Source organism: Buteo buteo, chromosome 1, assembly GCF_964188355.1.
Source record: "Buteo buteo chromosome 1, bButBut1.hap1.1, whole genome shotgun sequence".
Lineage (NCBI taxonomy): Eukaryota > Metazoa > Chordata > Aves > Accipitriformes > Accipitridae > Buteo > Buteo buteo.
The window spans coordinates 33,731,943-33,744,325 of NC_134171.1; the positions used below are offsets into that span (position 1 = coordinate 33,731,943).

General features: G+C 41.5%; 1 protein-coding gene and 1 long non-coding RNA gene across 2 annotated transcripts in view; one reads left to right on the forward strand and one right to left on the reverse strand.

The window, feature by feature from the left end:
• Window positions 1-4,902: 4,902 nt before the first annotated feature.
• LOC142030535 (uncharacterized) lies at window positions 4,903-9,381 on the reverse strand. The gene is made up of 3 exons (XR_012650207.1): window positions 9,181-9,381; window positions 7,647-7,871; window positions 4,903-5,449 (listed from the first exon to the last, which is right to left on the reverse strand). It is a non-coding gene; the product is annotated as an uncharacterized LOC142030535 (long non-coding RNA).
• The window catches only part of SLC7A2 (solute carrier family 7 member 2), a 60,318-nt gene continuing 56,367 nt past the window's right edge, over window positions 8,433-12,383 (forward strand). The window contains exon 1 of the mRNA XM_075026774.1: window positions 8,433-8,598. The gene's annotated coding sequence lies outside the window, so the exon portion shown is untranslated. The remainder of the gene's footprint in view (window positions 8,599-12,383) is intronic.

A 12,383-nucleotide genomic window follows, 5' to 3' on the forward strand; every position in this document is an offset into this window, starting at 1 on the left:
CCCTCATCCTGAAGGACAATAGTTACATATGTGGGTGGTTAAATGGGATAAAGTACAAGTATTGATGCCACGGGAAAAATAAAGTCTTCCATCACTTGTTGCTCAGTTAAGCTCACCACATTTTAGGTATCAAAAGAAGAAAAGAATAATAGTGTATGAATCATACTTGTTATTCAAGAAAATGAATAGCAATGTAAAGAAAGGTGGTGCATACAAATCCATCGTATGAATAATACCCTAGATTCACTACCAGCTTCCCCCTGATGGGTTCAAAGGATTGTGCAGGATACATTTTCCACAATCATGTCACCTCTTACTGATGAATAGTAACCATAGGAGTGGCACAGTTCAAGAGTTTTGTTGGTGCCTGCTATTACATTGTTCAGAAGACTGAACATAAAGGGTCAGAGGTAAAATCCAGTGGCAGTTGTAGGAAGTCATCTAGGTGATATTTTTCTCTGAAGAAAAAACTTCAAAAGAGCAAATGTTATAAAATATGAAGAGAAATTATGTGCAATATCCAAAACATGTTGCATTCTTCCTTACCACTTAAAAATTTAGCTTCATCTCATCAAAAAGTAGCTGCAAACATATCGTTCTTTCCATCAGCTTCAGAGCACATATATGTATAATGTATACTTATATATAAAGTATACACATGCACACACAGATGAGCAAAGACATCACAATCTACCTAGTCATAGAATCTGTGACATCTCTGTAGTCAATTACAAGCCCCAGTTGTAAACATTATTTTCCTTGGGGAATATTTCTGTAATTAATGAATGCCGTTGTTGTGCGGAGATGGAGCAGAGTGTGCTGACATTATGGTTTCCCCAGTGGTATAACCGGGACTGAATGATTCAGACAACTTCCTTCCCACCACACTAGGCAGAGCTAAACTTAAAAATGTGTCAGTATATATTTATACTCCTTCTTTTCCAAGGGCAGAAGGGCTGTTTAAGTCTTCCACATCTGGCTGCTCTCTCCCACCCTTTTCCTGTGGGAAGTTCTTCTCTCACATCTTCGGCCACAGAGAAGGGGAAGAATAGCTGTGTGGGGGACTACACAGCAACCTAAAGGTCAGTGGAATCTTCCTGGGAAAGCTGATTAAAAGTATTGCTTTACTCTGAAAAGTGATTTTGTAAAAATTTTGGTCAGTTCTCTGAGTGACAGAGACATGCTGAATCACAGGAACTGATTTAGGAAAGATGTAGGTTCTGATAGGTAGGAGCTCTACAATACAGTGTGGAACTGTGCAAAACTAAAACTAATACAAATCATGAAAGTCAAAGTAATAGACTATTAATTAATTAAGACCAACACCATTGATGTAGACATTGCCTTTGGCATTAAAACTGACTGACTGAAATGTGTGGAGCAGCTCACGTTTCTCACAATGTGTCTACACTGCACAATTGGCATGTAGTGCAGAAGAGCCTGACCAAACTCCAAGAGATCCAAGTTTGCATGTCAGGAAAAATCTAACAGCAGTGACACAAAGCTCTACATGAATAGTTACCAGAATCCAGAATCAAAGTCTTGTTTGTTAAAAGATAACCTAAGTATCTTTATATAGAGGTTTGTTTTCAAGTGTGAACTTTTTTTTCAGGAATCCTGGAAGCCCAGTGAGACAGTATCTGTATCTGGTTATCTGAGCTTGCTTTATAAATCACAGGCAAGATACTTTCTCCCCCTCTAAACGGAAAGTTTGGACTCTTCAAGACAGCTAACTGTCTGAGGACATTAAGTCACACAGTCCATGGGCTCTGATGATGCTGGGAAAGAAGAAAAGTTTATGGTTCAGAAGCTATTCTGAGCTTGCAGAACTGATAACGGTACCCCACAGCATCACTTTTGCAGGGCCATATTTAGAAGGGAGTTCCAGCTTAAGCCTTAGCATTTCAATTCTGCTGGAACACATTATTGTTCTCTTTTTGCTGCTCCCCATACCAGACAAACGTCCATTGGCAGATGCTACTTTTGTGCAGAACTCCATCGAGTAATGCATACAATGCATATATGGATAAATAATGCGTACAATTTCTGAACTCAACAAACCCCTCTACACAGATGAGACTGCAAAACTTGCACATATTTCATGTCTTGGAAAGACTCAAAAAAACAAAATCACATCCCCATCCTAATCTAAGAGATTACCTGCTCCACTCCTTTCAGAAAAATTAAGGTGTCAATTTGATGCACAGCTCATGTGGAAAAGTAGAAAAGATGAAAAGAAGCCAACCCTCATAATCCCATAAGGCACATTTCATTCTTTAAATGTGCCAAAAATGTTGTCTGGTTCAGCTTCAGCAAGTCACGTAATATATCTTATTGAGGCAACTCATGTGATTCATTATGGCTAATCAAACCTTAAGTACTTAGGCAAATTCTAACCCCAGAGGAGAATATGCTGAGCCTGTAAACAGCGTCTGTGTACAGGAGACTGTAAAGCAGTGGTTAAAATGTAAGCAACCTGCCGATAACTGTAACAAAAAGTATGTTTTCTTTGCTGAGGCTGGGCAAGATTCTTGGCATGTGTTCCTTCTACTTTTAGAAGTTCCATTGACATGGCCTCAGTTGCTCAACAGCTGAGACCTGCCATAGGTTGATAGATATACCTCTTGGTTACCTCAAATGTGTTCACTGGAAAACAGAAGATGATTGCAGCTCTCCTGCCACTCCCCCTTACACTCCCCTTGGTACACCCCCTTGAAGTCTCAAATGGCAGGCCTGCTTTGTGCAGCTGAAGATTAAGTCCTACCAGAACTTTTTTCCTACTGTTATGGAAAAGCAATAATTCATTTCTGACTCTACATAGCCAAGATCTCTAAAGAAAATAAACCCCCAAACTGATGGAAAGAATAAAAATTGTCATCCAGTGATCATGTAAATATACTTTTAAAACTTCATACCTTTTTTTTCTGCAAATGGGTAGTGAATTATTAACAGAGATACACTACTTTTCTGTGATTTATTTAAATGCTTTTTTGTTGTTGTTCAGTCTAATAAAATACAGTGATTTTTATTTATTAGCACAGATTAAAAAAACTTCTTGGTGTTGGTTTTTTTCCTCTGCAAACTTTTTTCCCCTCTGTGTTTGCATTCGAAAAGTTTAAAGGACAATCTTTCCTGCATAATAAAAGGTCTTATTTATCTAGTGGCTGAATGTATTCCAGGCAGCTAAAATGTGAAGGTTCTGTTCTGCCAAGTAACTCTGTCATGACCTGATGGGTATTAACCTGTTTGCAAGGAAGAACACCTTAATTTTTATGGCATTTGCATTCCTGACAGAATCCCTGACTATGAATAACATTGCCATGAATGAGGTGGAGAAGGGGGAGGAGACTAGAGCCTAGCCTCCTCCCTACAAATCACCAGCCAGCACAGCTCATGAGGACATTAAAGGCACCACTAATTGCCTTCCTTTACATAAGATTTCCCTGAAAACATTACTAATAGAATTAATGTACCTACCCCTATAGCTAAGTACCCATAAGCAAACTTTATTTTATAAGGTGTGATACATTCATTAGGAATATTGTGTTGCTTAGAGAAATGCATTCTTTCCCTCTCTTTTTCCTCTTTGCCACCCTGCCCTTCTGCTTTTCTTAAGCCTTTTTGTATAATGTCTTAATGACCTATAAGTCTGGGCTAATATCCTATAATCTGCTATATACATTAATTACAATCAGTATCGTGAACTGGATCTAAAAGCACGTCAGACTCCAAACATCAGGATAGCTGTTTAAAAGTCATCAGGTTTTTCAGTGTTATATTTTATATTATCTTCAGAGCCTTGTTTTCTGAGCCTCCCCTGGATCAAGATGTATGTTTTCCAGGTTTTTCTTTACAATGCAAGAGGAGATTTTCTCCCAAGCTTAGACTCAATGTGTTGAAGAAAGTGTTTTAAGACTTACGATGAGATTGTAGAAATTGGTAGTACTGATGCCTGTTAATGTGGCACAACTCTCAAAATCTCACAAAAATCTACAGAGCAGTCTGAAATTCAGAGGAAAAGAGGTGGATATCTCTATACATACCGCCTCCACTATATGATGGATTTCTTGTCCAGGTTCATTTCCTCACCATAGACATAGGTGACCACCCTATTCATTCTCACTGACTGGCCATTATTTTTTCATACTTCTACCTAGTTATTTGGTTTGGTGAAAACTGTTTAATAGCAGACTCATCCGCTAAGACTGAAAACTGGGAAAATGAGGCTACTTTAAGTGTTTAAATGGAAAATTACATATTTAAACTTCAAGATTTTGTTTATTCCATGTGTTCATTAAGTATATTAATACTTCTCTCTTCAACATTTCCTCTTGTCAATACATACCACAGGATACTCAATACTCAGAATAGAAACAATTAAGAGAAACAACCTAGTGAAAAACAGAAAGGTGAAAGGAATACATTAGCAGGAATATGTTAACAGGGGAAAAGACTGTAATTTACAGAATGAGAACCCAGTCCTACATTTCTATTGCATCACTCAAGTAGAAGATTGAAGAGTGGGGAAGAAAAGAGGATGAGCCATCATTTTTTTAGCTTTGTTTTGTATATGTGATACAAATCTCATTGCTATTATCAGCTAAAGAATGGGGTGGAGAATTGTCATTTTGTATTTGTGCAGTAACAGCACATACAGTGCAGCAATAATGAGCAGGGTAACTGGAAATTTCGCGGAACTAATTTTGTATCACAGATTTGGTGAGACTAACTTATTCTGTTGCGCTTAATTATTTTAGCATCTGACTGCTGGCATGTAATGTAGTATAATCACATAGACGACTTAGTACAACTTTCATATTTACAAATTCAGTTACTCTAAAAGTACCCTTCATTAGTAGTCACAAGATTTTATGCATCACACACATCATTTATTGATACGGATTAGAACATTTAAGTCAAAACTGTTGTCCTGCACACATGGCAAGGACAAGAGCAAATAACATTCTGATTGCCAACATTTTGGTCGAATAGCCTTCCCATTAGTAACATAATTTCTCTGAATAACTGATGTACATCATGAAAAAAATCTTCACTGTGCTGCTTACATTGATGATGTAGCTATTTCTTAGCAGGCTGTTGACACTCCCTACTATACCTGAAATGTACAGAAAGGGAAGATGAGAAATTCCACTGAGAATTTAAAAGTAAAAGTAGTCCAACCACATGGGAACACAACACGAGTGTTTAAGGGAATGGTCCATGGTTTATTCTTCTGCAGATAAACAGAAAATTGTTCAATCCTCTGAGCTGTAAGTTCACTTATGTAGTGCTAAGTCACTAAACAGTCACTCCCCAAATATGTTTGTTCTTATTTCCTCAGATTGGCACTCTGCATGATCATATGAAGAAAGAGACTCACAGTATGAGAGCTGAATCAGACTTATAGATGCTTGGCTTTTTTCAGATTTGCAGTTCTGAAAACATTTCCCTGTGGAAGGAGAAAGGCAAAACCTAGTCAGTTTAAAGATGGAGTTTGATCCACTTTTGAAAGGAGCTATACAATGTCCTAGTCTCAACAAGGCCAACAAAGGTACTTTTAAGTATTTCCATAGAGCAGTCTAGGCAGTATCTAACAGCGTAGTGATGGCAGCAGGGATCTCATTCACCTGGACTCATTCTTGTCTGTTTACCTGTAGTCATGGAGATACGGAGCTCATTGCTGACTCCAAACATGCCCAGGAAGCTTTGGTAAATAAACAAAAAATTCTTGGGATGTTTGTTGTTAGCACTGAGCTCCATGACTCTACTGATTTCTGATCTAGCTGGCTTAAAGCTGGACTGTGAGTATGTTTGTGACCTGCAGTTGCCCATCTGACTGTAAGATACACACATTCCCTGTGAGGCTGCAAAACCAGCCAACTGGAATAACTGCTGTTTGCTTTAATTATGTGATACATTAGTACATACTAAACATTTGAATCGGAACTGATGCATTTACAAGTGGCTACCGATAAATTGAAGGCTGACAATCTCAATTTGAGACCCCCAAAATGGGAACTGTTCCAAAAGCAGGCACTTTACCTTGGCTGCACAGTCAGTGGGAAAGGACTTTCCACTGAAGAAAAGGAAAGCTGCAGCTGTGCAGGATTACCAGACCTCCCAGAAACATGCTTGCTGAGGTTTGTGACACTCTGCTGCTTTTTATAAAAGCAATTATAGATCTGTCAACATTTCAAAGCCACCACACTGACTGAGCAAGCAGGGAAAGACATTTCAGTTGTTAACAGATCAACATAGTATAATTAGGGCTGAGATAATACCTGGCCATTTCTCCCGCTTTAGGTGGTGGCATTTCAGGACCCCATTAATACTGGATGTAAATATTTAAAATTCACACTTTACAGGCAGTATGGACAGAGGAAGACACGCACATACACATGACTGCTTCAGGTGGAATCTTCACAGAAGAAAAATCCTTTGATCTAATAGCTGAAACCTACACTATTAATTTTTTAACTGTAAGGAACATTATTATTCATTGTGGAAAGAACTGTATTTAAGGCAGATAACTCCTTGTCCGAAGAGCAAATGACATTTAGATCCAAAAAATGAAACGGAAGGGAATATATTCAATCTGTAAGTCCTTTACAAAAAAAAAAGATGGAGATCTAGGGGTGCTGAAAATGGTCCAGACCTTCACGGGCTTTGCCTACATCCTTGACAGAATATGGCATTAGTCTCTTCAGGAAATCGTATGGATGTAGAGTGGGTAGAAGCACTGCAGGGCTGGTATAAAATCTTTACGGAAATATGTTAGCTTTATTTTTTTGTGAAATGTAAGCTAAGTAACTAGCTTGAACTGAGGATAGCTGGCAATGATATGTGATCGCTGGTCTTTTTCAAATATTATCTGAAGCAAATTTGAAGCCCTGTTCATAGAAATTTACACAAGACTTTACTCTAGCAGTGAAATGTTAGTTATATGTGATCCACTGATAGCACAAGGTTTGGGTATCATGTTAAAAAATCTGTTGGAAAGTTGTGACCTAAGCAAAAGAGTTAGGTTTAAAGATGTCACATAAAAACTCAAAGACAATGAAGACTTTTTTTCACAAGTCAGCTGTATCGTTAGTTCTGGTGTTCATGGAACAACCTCTGTTTTCTTAAAGGCTACAGTAAGGATACATGTATGTGTGTATATGTATATATAATGTATGTATGCATGTATATATGCACATGCACACCATATATGGTGATGGAACATCACAGAAAAGAGACAAGCAGGTCCACAGCCAAAATTTTTAAAGGTATGCCCAATGATTTGATGTATTTGAATTATAGAGTTGAAAGGAAAGGACTTATGTAAGTAGAATATACACAGGGAGAAAGAGATGATGATTGGAAGATTTACTTCAGCTATTCTTAATGTTAGTTATTCTTAGCGTTAGCTATTCTTAGCCTAAGACTATTCTTAGCCTTAAAATGAGTTTTTTTAAGATATCTGGCCCAGGGGAACAATTTGAATTATTTAGGCTGAAGGAGAGAGAGAGGCACAAAACCTCTCCAACCTGTGGACAGCTAGGGCTGCCAAGTCCCAGGCATCTCAAACTAATATGGCAAGGCTTATAGGAAGAGGCAGTTTATTAGGCTGATTGACAACACCAGAACGAAAAGAAGCATCGTACATGTGATGGGCTGGTGCTGTATCCCGTCCTGTGGCACTTTTTTGCTGCTCTCAGCCAAATTTTGCCTACGATGTATCTCCAAAGCAACTTCCGAAACGTGATCTGGTAGGACAGCGGCAGCGGCTCTTTCCCCTTCGTTCCCACCGCTCCCTGGAGCTTGGTCATGAAATCCCACATGGAGTGGGGCATGACGCGCCAGCCCACCGCACGCTCCTGAAAGCTGCCCTGGAAAATCCATCCAGCAAGCGGTAAAGGGCAGTTCGAAGGCAGCCGACTCTGGGGCAGCCGTTCCTCCCGCCTCCTAACGCAAGGCCAGGGGAGGCATCCACCCACACGCTCACCCGCCTAAACCTGTGTGGAAAATTGTTTCTGAGGAGGGATCACGAACCCTCCGCAGGTGCTGTTCACACGCAGAACGTCAAAGCACTCGAGGTAGAACTGGGTTCGAAAACCCCGGTGATTATTGGTAACGAGAAATGGGGGAGAGCCGCAGGTGGGACTTGAGCGGTCGCTCCTCGACCGTTAGGAGGTGCAGGGGGTTCTGTAACGGCCGGGGGGGCGGGGGGGTCTCTGTAACGGCTCTGAGGCCGGCACCGGCCTCAGCCGCGGGGTCGGGGCCGCCCGGCCTCCCTTCCCCGAGGGACACGGCGGGAAACACGGCCCGACCCTTCAGGGAAGACCCCCGTCTCCCCGCTGCGCCACCGCTCCGCTCAGCTGAAGGGGGGTGGCCTGACTCCTGAGGGGAGGAGAGGAGGAGGGGAGGGCGGGAAGGGGGTCGGCGAAGCGGGGTGGGGTTTGCCGGCCCCGCACGTGTGTGGGAAGGCCGGGCATGGGGGCTTCCTGAGGGGAGGACCGCCCCGGCTTTCGCCGCTGAGAGGGACCCGCCGCTGCCTCCGCACCTCCGCGCAGCCCGACCCGCCGCCGCCGCCGCCGGGAGCCGTGCCCGGGCCCCGTAAGTGTCGCCCTTCTCTCGCCTTTCCCTTCCTCGGGACCGGGTGGGCGAGGGCGAGGGGGAAGCGCCGCTGCCGGGGCCGCTCGCCTGGCTCGGACGCGGGGGCGAGGCGTTCCGCGCCCGAGCCGGGCGAGAGGCCCGGGTGTGCGGTTGGAGGGGCTCTGCGCCCCCGCCTCCGAGGGGGGCTCCGAGGAGTTACTCTTCGTGCCAGGCGACTTGCGCGGGGAGGGAGGCCGAGGGCTTCTCTGCTGCCTCTTAAAGTCCGCCGTGGGGGAATCGGCGCTGACCCTGGTCGCCGTCCCCGCCAGCGCGCGGCCGCTGCAGCCGGGAGCGGGGGGGGGGGGACGCGGACCTGGCACCCGCGGGCAGAGGCACGAGTGGGTGCCGGGGACAAGGGGAGAGGCGCACCCGAAGGCTGCTGGGCGAGAGGTGTGGAAGCTTATTTGCTGGCCCTGGGGTAGTATCTGCCGCTACTGTAAAGGTATGGAAGCGTGGATGGCTGAAACTGCCCTCCCTGGGTTTCCGACAAGCTCGCTCAAGCACTGACTTTGCAGTGCGGGTTTTTACTGAATCAAAGGATACAATCGCAATGCAACCTCGGTTCTTCAGTGCATTTTGAGAAGCTGGGGAAATCACGCTTCGGTGGAGAGCATGAAGTGGGTGCAGGTTCCTAATGGTTGTAAAGTATGTTGAGGAAAGATAAGGTTCTTCCCTTCTGCTAACCTTGCATGTTTAAATATAGACATGTGTTTAAAGTATATGTCATCCGATGTGTAATGCTACTGGCAGCTGGAGAAAGCTAGTCCAATAAAATAATATTTTAAATTTAACATATCCAAAGCAGCAGAACAAAATCCGTAATTTTAAAATACTGGTTATGGCTTGAGATTTATGATACCATTTGGATGATAGAGTGTTGTGAATCTGATGCAAGTCTTGCGTCTAAGTGAACTCCATTAATTCAGCTGAACTGTACTAGTTTTGGGGGAGTGGAGGATATCCCACCACTTGGTTCTGATAGTGAGTGTAGTTTCTGCTGATTGTTATGCCGGTCCTTAACACATCATTCCAGCAAAAGTAACTTACCTGTGAAAGGGATAGAAGTTTCCCGAAATTTGGCCCCAGTTGTGAATGGAAATCCTTCAAGCCCACCCTCTGCTTCAAGTGTATTAATACCTAACATGTATTTATTTTAAAAGCTTTCAAACACATTCATCTTTGTATTCTTCCTAATTAAAACCAAAACAAATATATTGAAAGGCTTTCACATGTTTCAGAGGTGGAGAGTGTGAGACAGGGAATCATGGCATATAGAACTTGGATGTATTGAAACAAGTTGATGGTAGTTTGTTTATGCTAGAAAGACAAAACAAATTCTATGAAAAGTTCATGTAGACACTGTGGAGATGCAGTACACAGTGGATCTTGAATTAGAATTTGGATTATGCAGTGTGGAAAATGTTTAGAGTTCTGGCTTGTGTTACCTAATGGCATTAAAACATTAAGATTGACAGTAAAAATAGGCACAAGGCCTATACAAAAACTAAACTTGTTTTCATTGACATCTATAATGTACTATATAGTCAGAAAAAGACGTGATGACTGCCCTACTCCTCTAAGCAGATATCCATTGCTGCAGCTGATTCCATTTGACACTACCCCTGTCCACACAATTCTTCTAAACCCTGCTGGGCGCTGATACAAATTGGGACAGGATTAAAACAACACCACAGAGGCATAAGTAGCTGTAATGGTATCTTTTGAAAGGTGAAGTGACTTTTTGGATTAATGACATACATTTTCAGTCCTATGCCATATGTTCCGATGAAGATTATCCATGCATGGAGTAATCTTCTGTCTAACTGATGTTATTAAAATACAACTTTTGATTCTTCAGACTTGGATGAAGACTGGGAAGTTTTGATGCAACAGAGTTTTGAAGTCGAAGCTCAATGTGTTGGCTAGTGTGTGCATGCATAAATGGTCTGACCAAGGCTCTTGACCTCAGTAAAAATGTACTTGATAAGATGCATGAATATGTAGCTGCTTCTAGCTTTGTACACACAGATTAAATCAAAATCAGTTTCAACTTTCTTAATAAAAGCATGTATTGAGCATACCTGTATTAGCAATCTGTCTTTCTATAATTCTAACTTTTTTTTAAGCTTAAGGCTCTAGTTAACAAGGTACTTAAGGATGACAATGAATTTGGAGTCAATGTGTTAAGTTTTGATGCCATTTATTAGCTGCTTTATGGGGATATTTGCTGTATGAATACATTGGAGCAGTAAGTGGCAGTGAGTACAGAAAGATAGGTAAGATAAAAGGAGAATAATAATTTAATTATTCTTAAAACTTACTTTTTCACTTTCTAAGTGTTTTGGCAACAACGTATTTTGAAGGAGGAGGCTTCTGTTTGTAACTTGGTGGTTGCAGATGGCTGTTACAGTGACTAAAACTAGGCAGATCTTCTGGGCAGGTATGTTGGATACAAGGATCCAGCAGCTTAGAATCCCTCTAGGTGGAGATAATTGCAAAAAACCCATGTATCTTAAGTGAAAAGATGTGAAACTTAATTTTACAAGTGTAGGGACCAGAAATGGGACAGACATTAACTCTGCAACTGTGGGAAAAACCCCACACATCAGCTTAAGTCAATGTGGTCTTTAGTTTGCTTGAAAATGCACATTGCTTCTACCTTTCAGCTTGCACGCACTGCAGAGTAACTGAGAAAAGTTGTGACATGCATTCATTGCAAAATGGGATGTATTAAAAGGTGCTGTGAAGATTTAGTTCCTCCTTTTGTGCCTTGGCAGATTTTTGTTCATTTTGCAGTGGACTTGACAGTGCTTAAGACAGAGGCGAATGAAGGGGAAAGACTGCAAATGATAAAAAAAAGAGCTTAAGCTGAATCTAAGTTGTCATAGCAGTTATAAGATCATAAAATTCTCTCAGCTTTACTCATATACCTTTTGATCATCTTCACCTGTGTTGGTTCTATAGTATTTTGGCATCTGTCCATCATGATACAAGTATCATATGACACAAGCCCCCCCCCACTCCCCCCCGCAACAAAACATGGCATGCTTCCCTGGTTTGCCTGCTGTCCTGTTTTTACCAGAATTCTCCCCAGCTCATAGGATGACATACCTCAGGGTAGAACCCTTTAGGGAATTTTTCTTTTACATAGGCAATGTTAGGTAGGACATTAATGTAAAATATAGCATGCATTGTAGGCTACCAGTCCTGTCTTTGAATTATTGCTCATTTTTAATACTAGAATGAGCAATTTTCTGCCATTTCTTTTCCCTTCTTCCCTCAGGTAATTCCCAGGCAGTTAGTGATCTATTACTGCCATATAGCCAAATATGTAGAAAGCAGTTTGCAATGTCATTTGTATGCATATTTGTGACTTTAAAGCAGAACTTCCTATATTCACATTAGCTTTTTACATACTAAGATATTAAAAATTATTTTATATGCTGCTGAAATTATTAAAAAGTATATAAAAATATTTGGATTCATGTTTCTGTGTCTAAAAGTTTTCATGTATCTGAAAGCGCTCACCTTCATGACACCTTTACCATTTATCACATCGCCTTTGATCCTTTAGTGTCACAATACAATTCTGATCCTTAGTCTTGTCAATTCTTCAACCTTCTGTGTGTTGTCTGGTTGTGGTAAGAATCACCTTAATGCCACTGGTTTAGTAGCTAAACAATTTAGTGTTGGTAAATCAAAGGACAGGGCTGTTGGAAGCAAACAGTTGAGCTTTCAGAAAATGA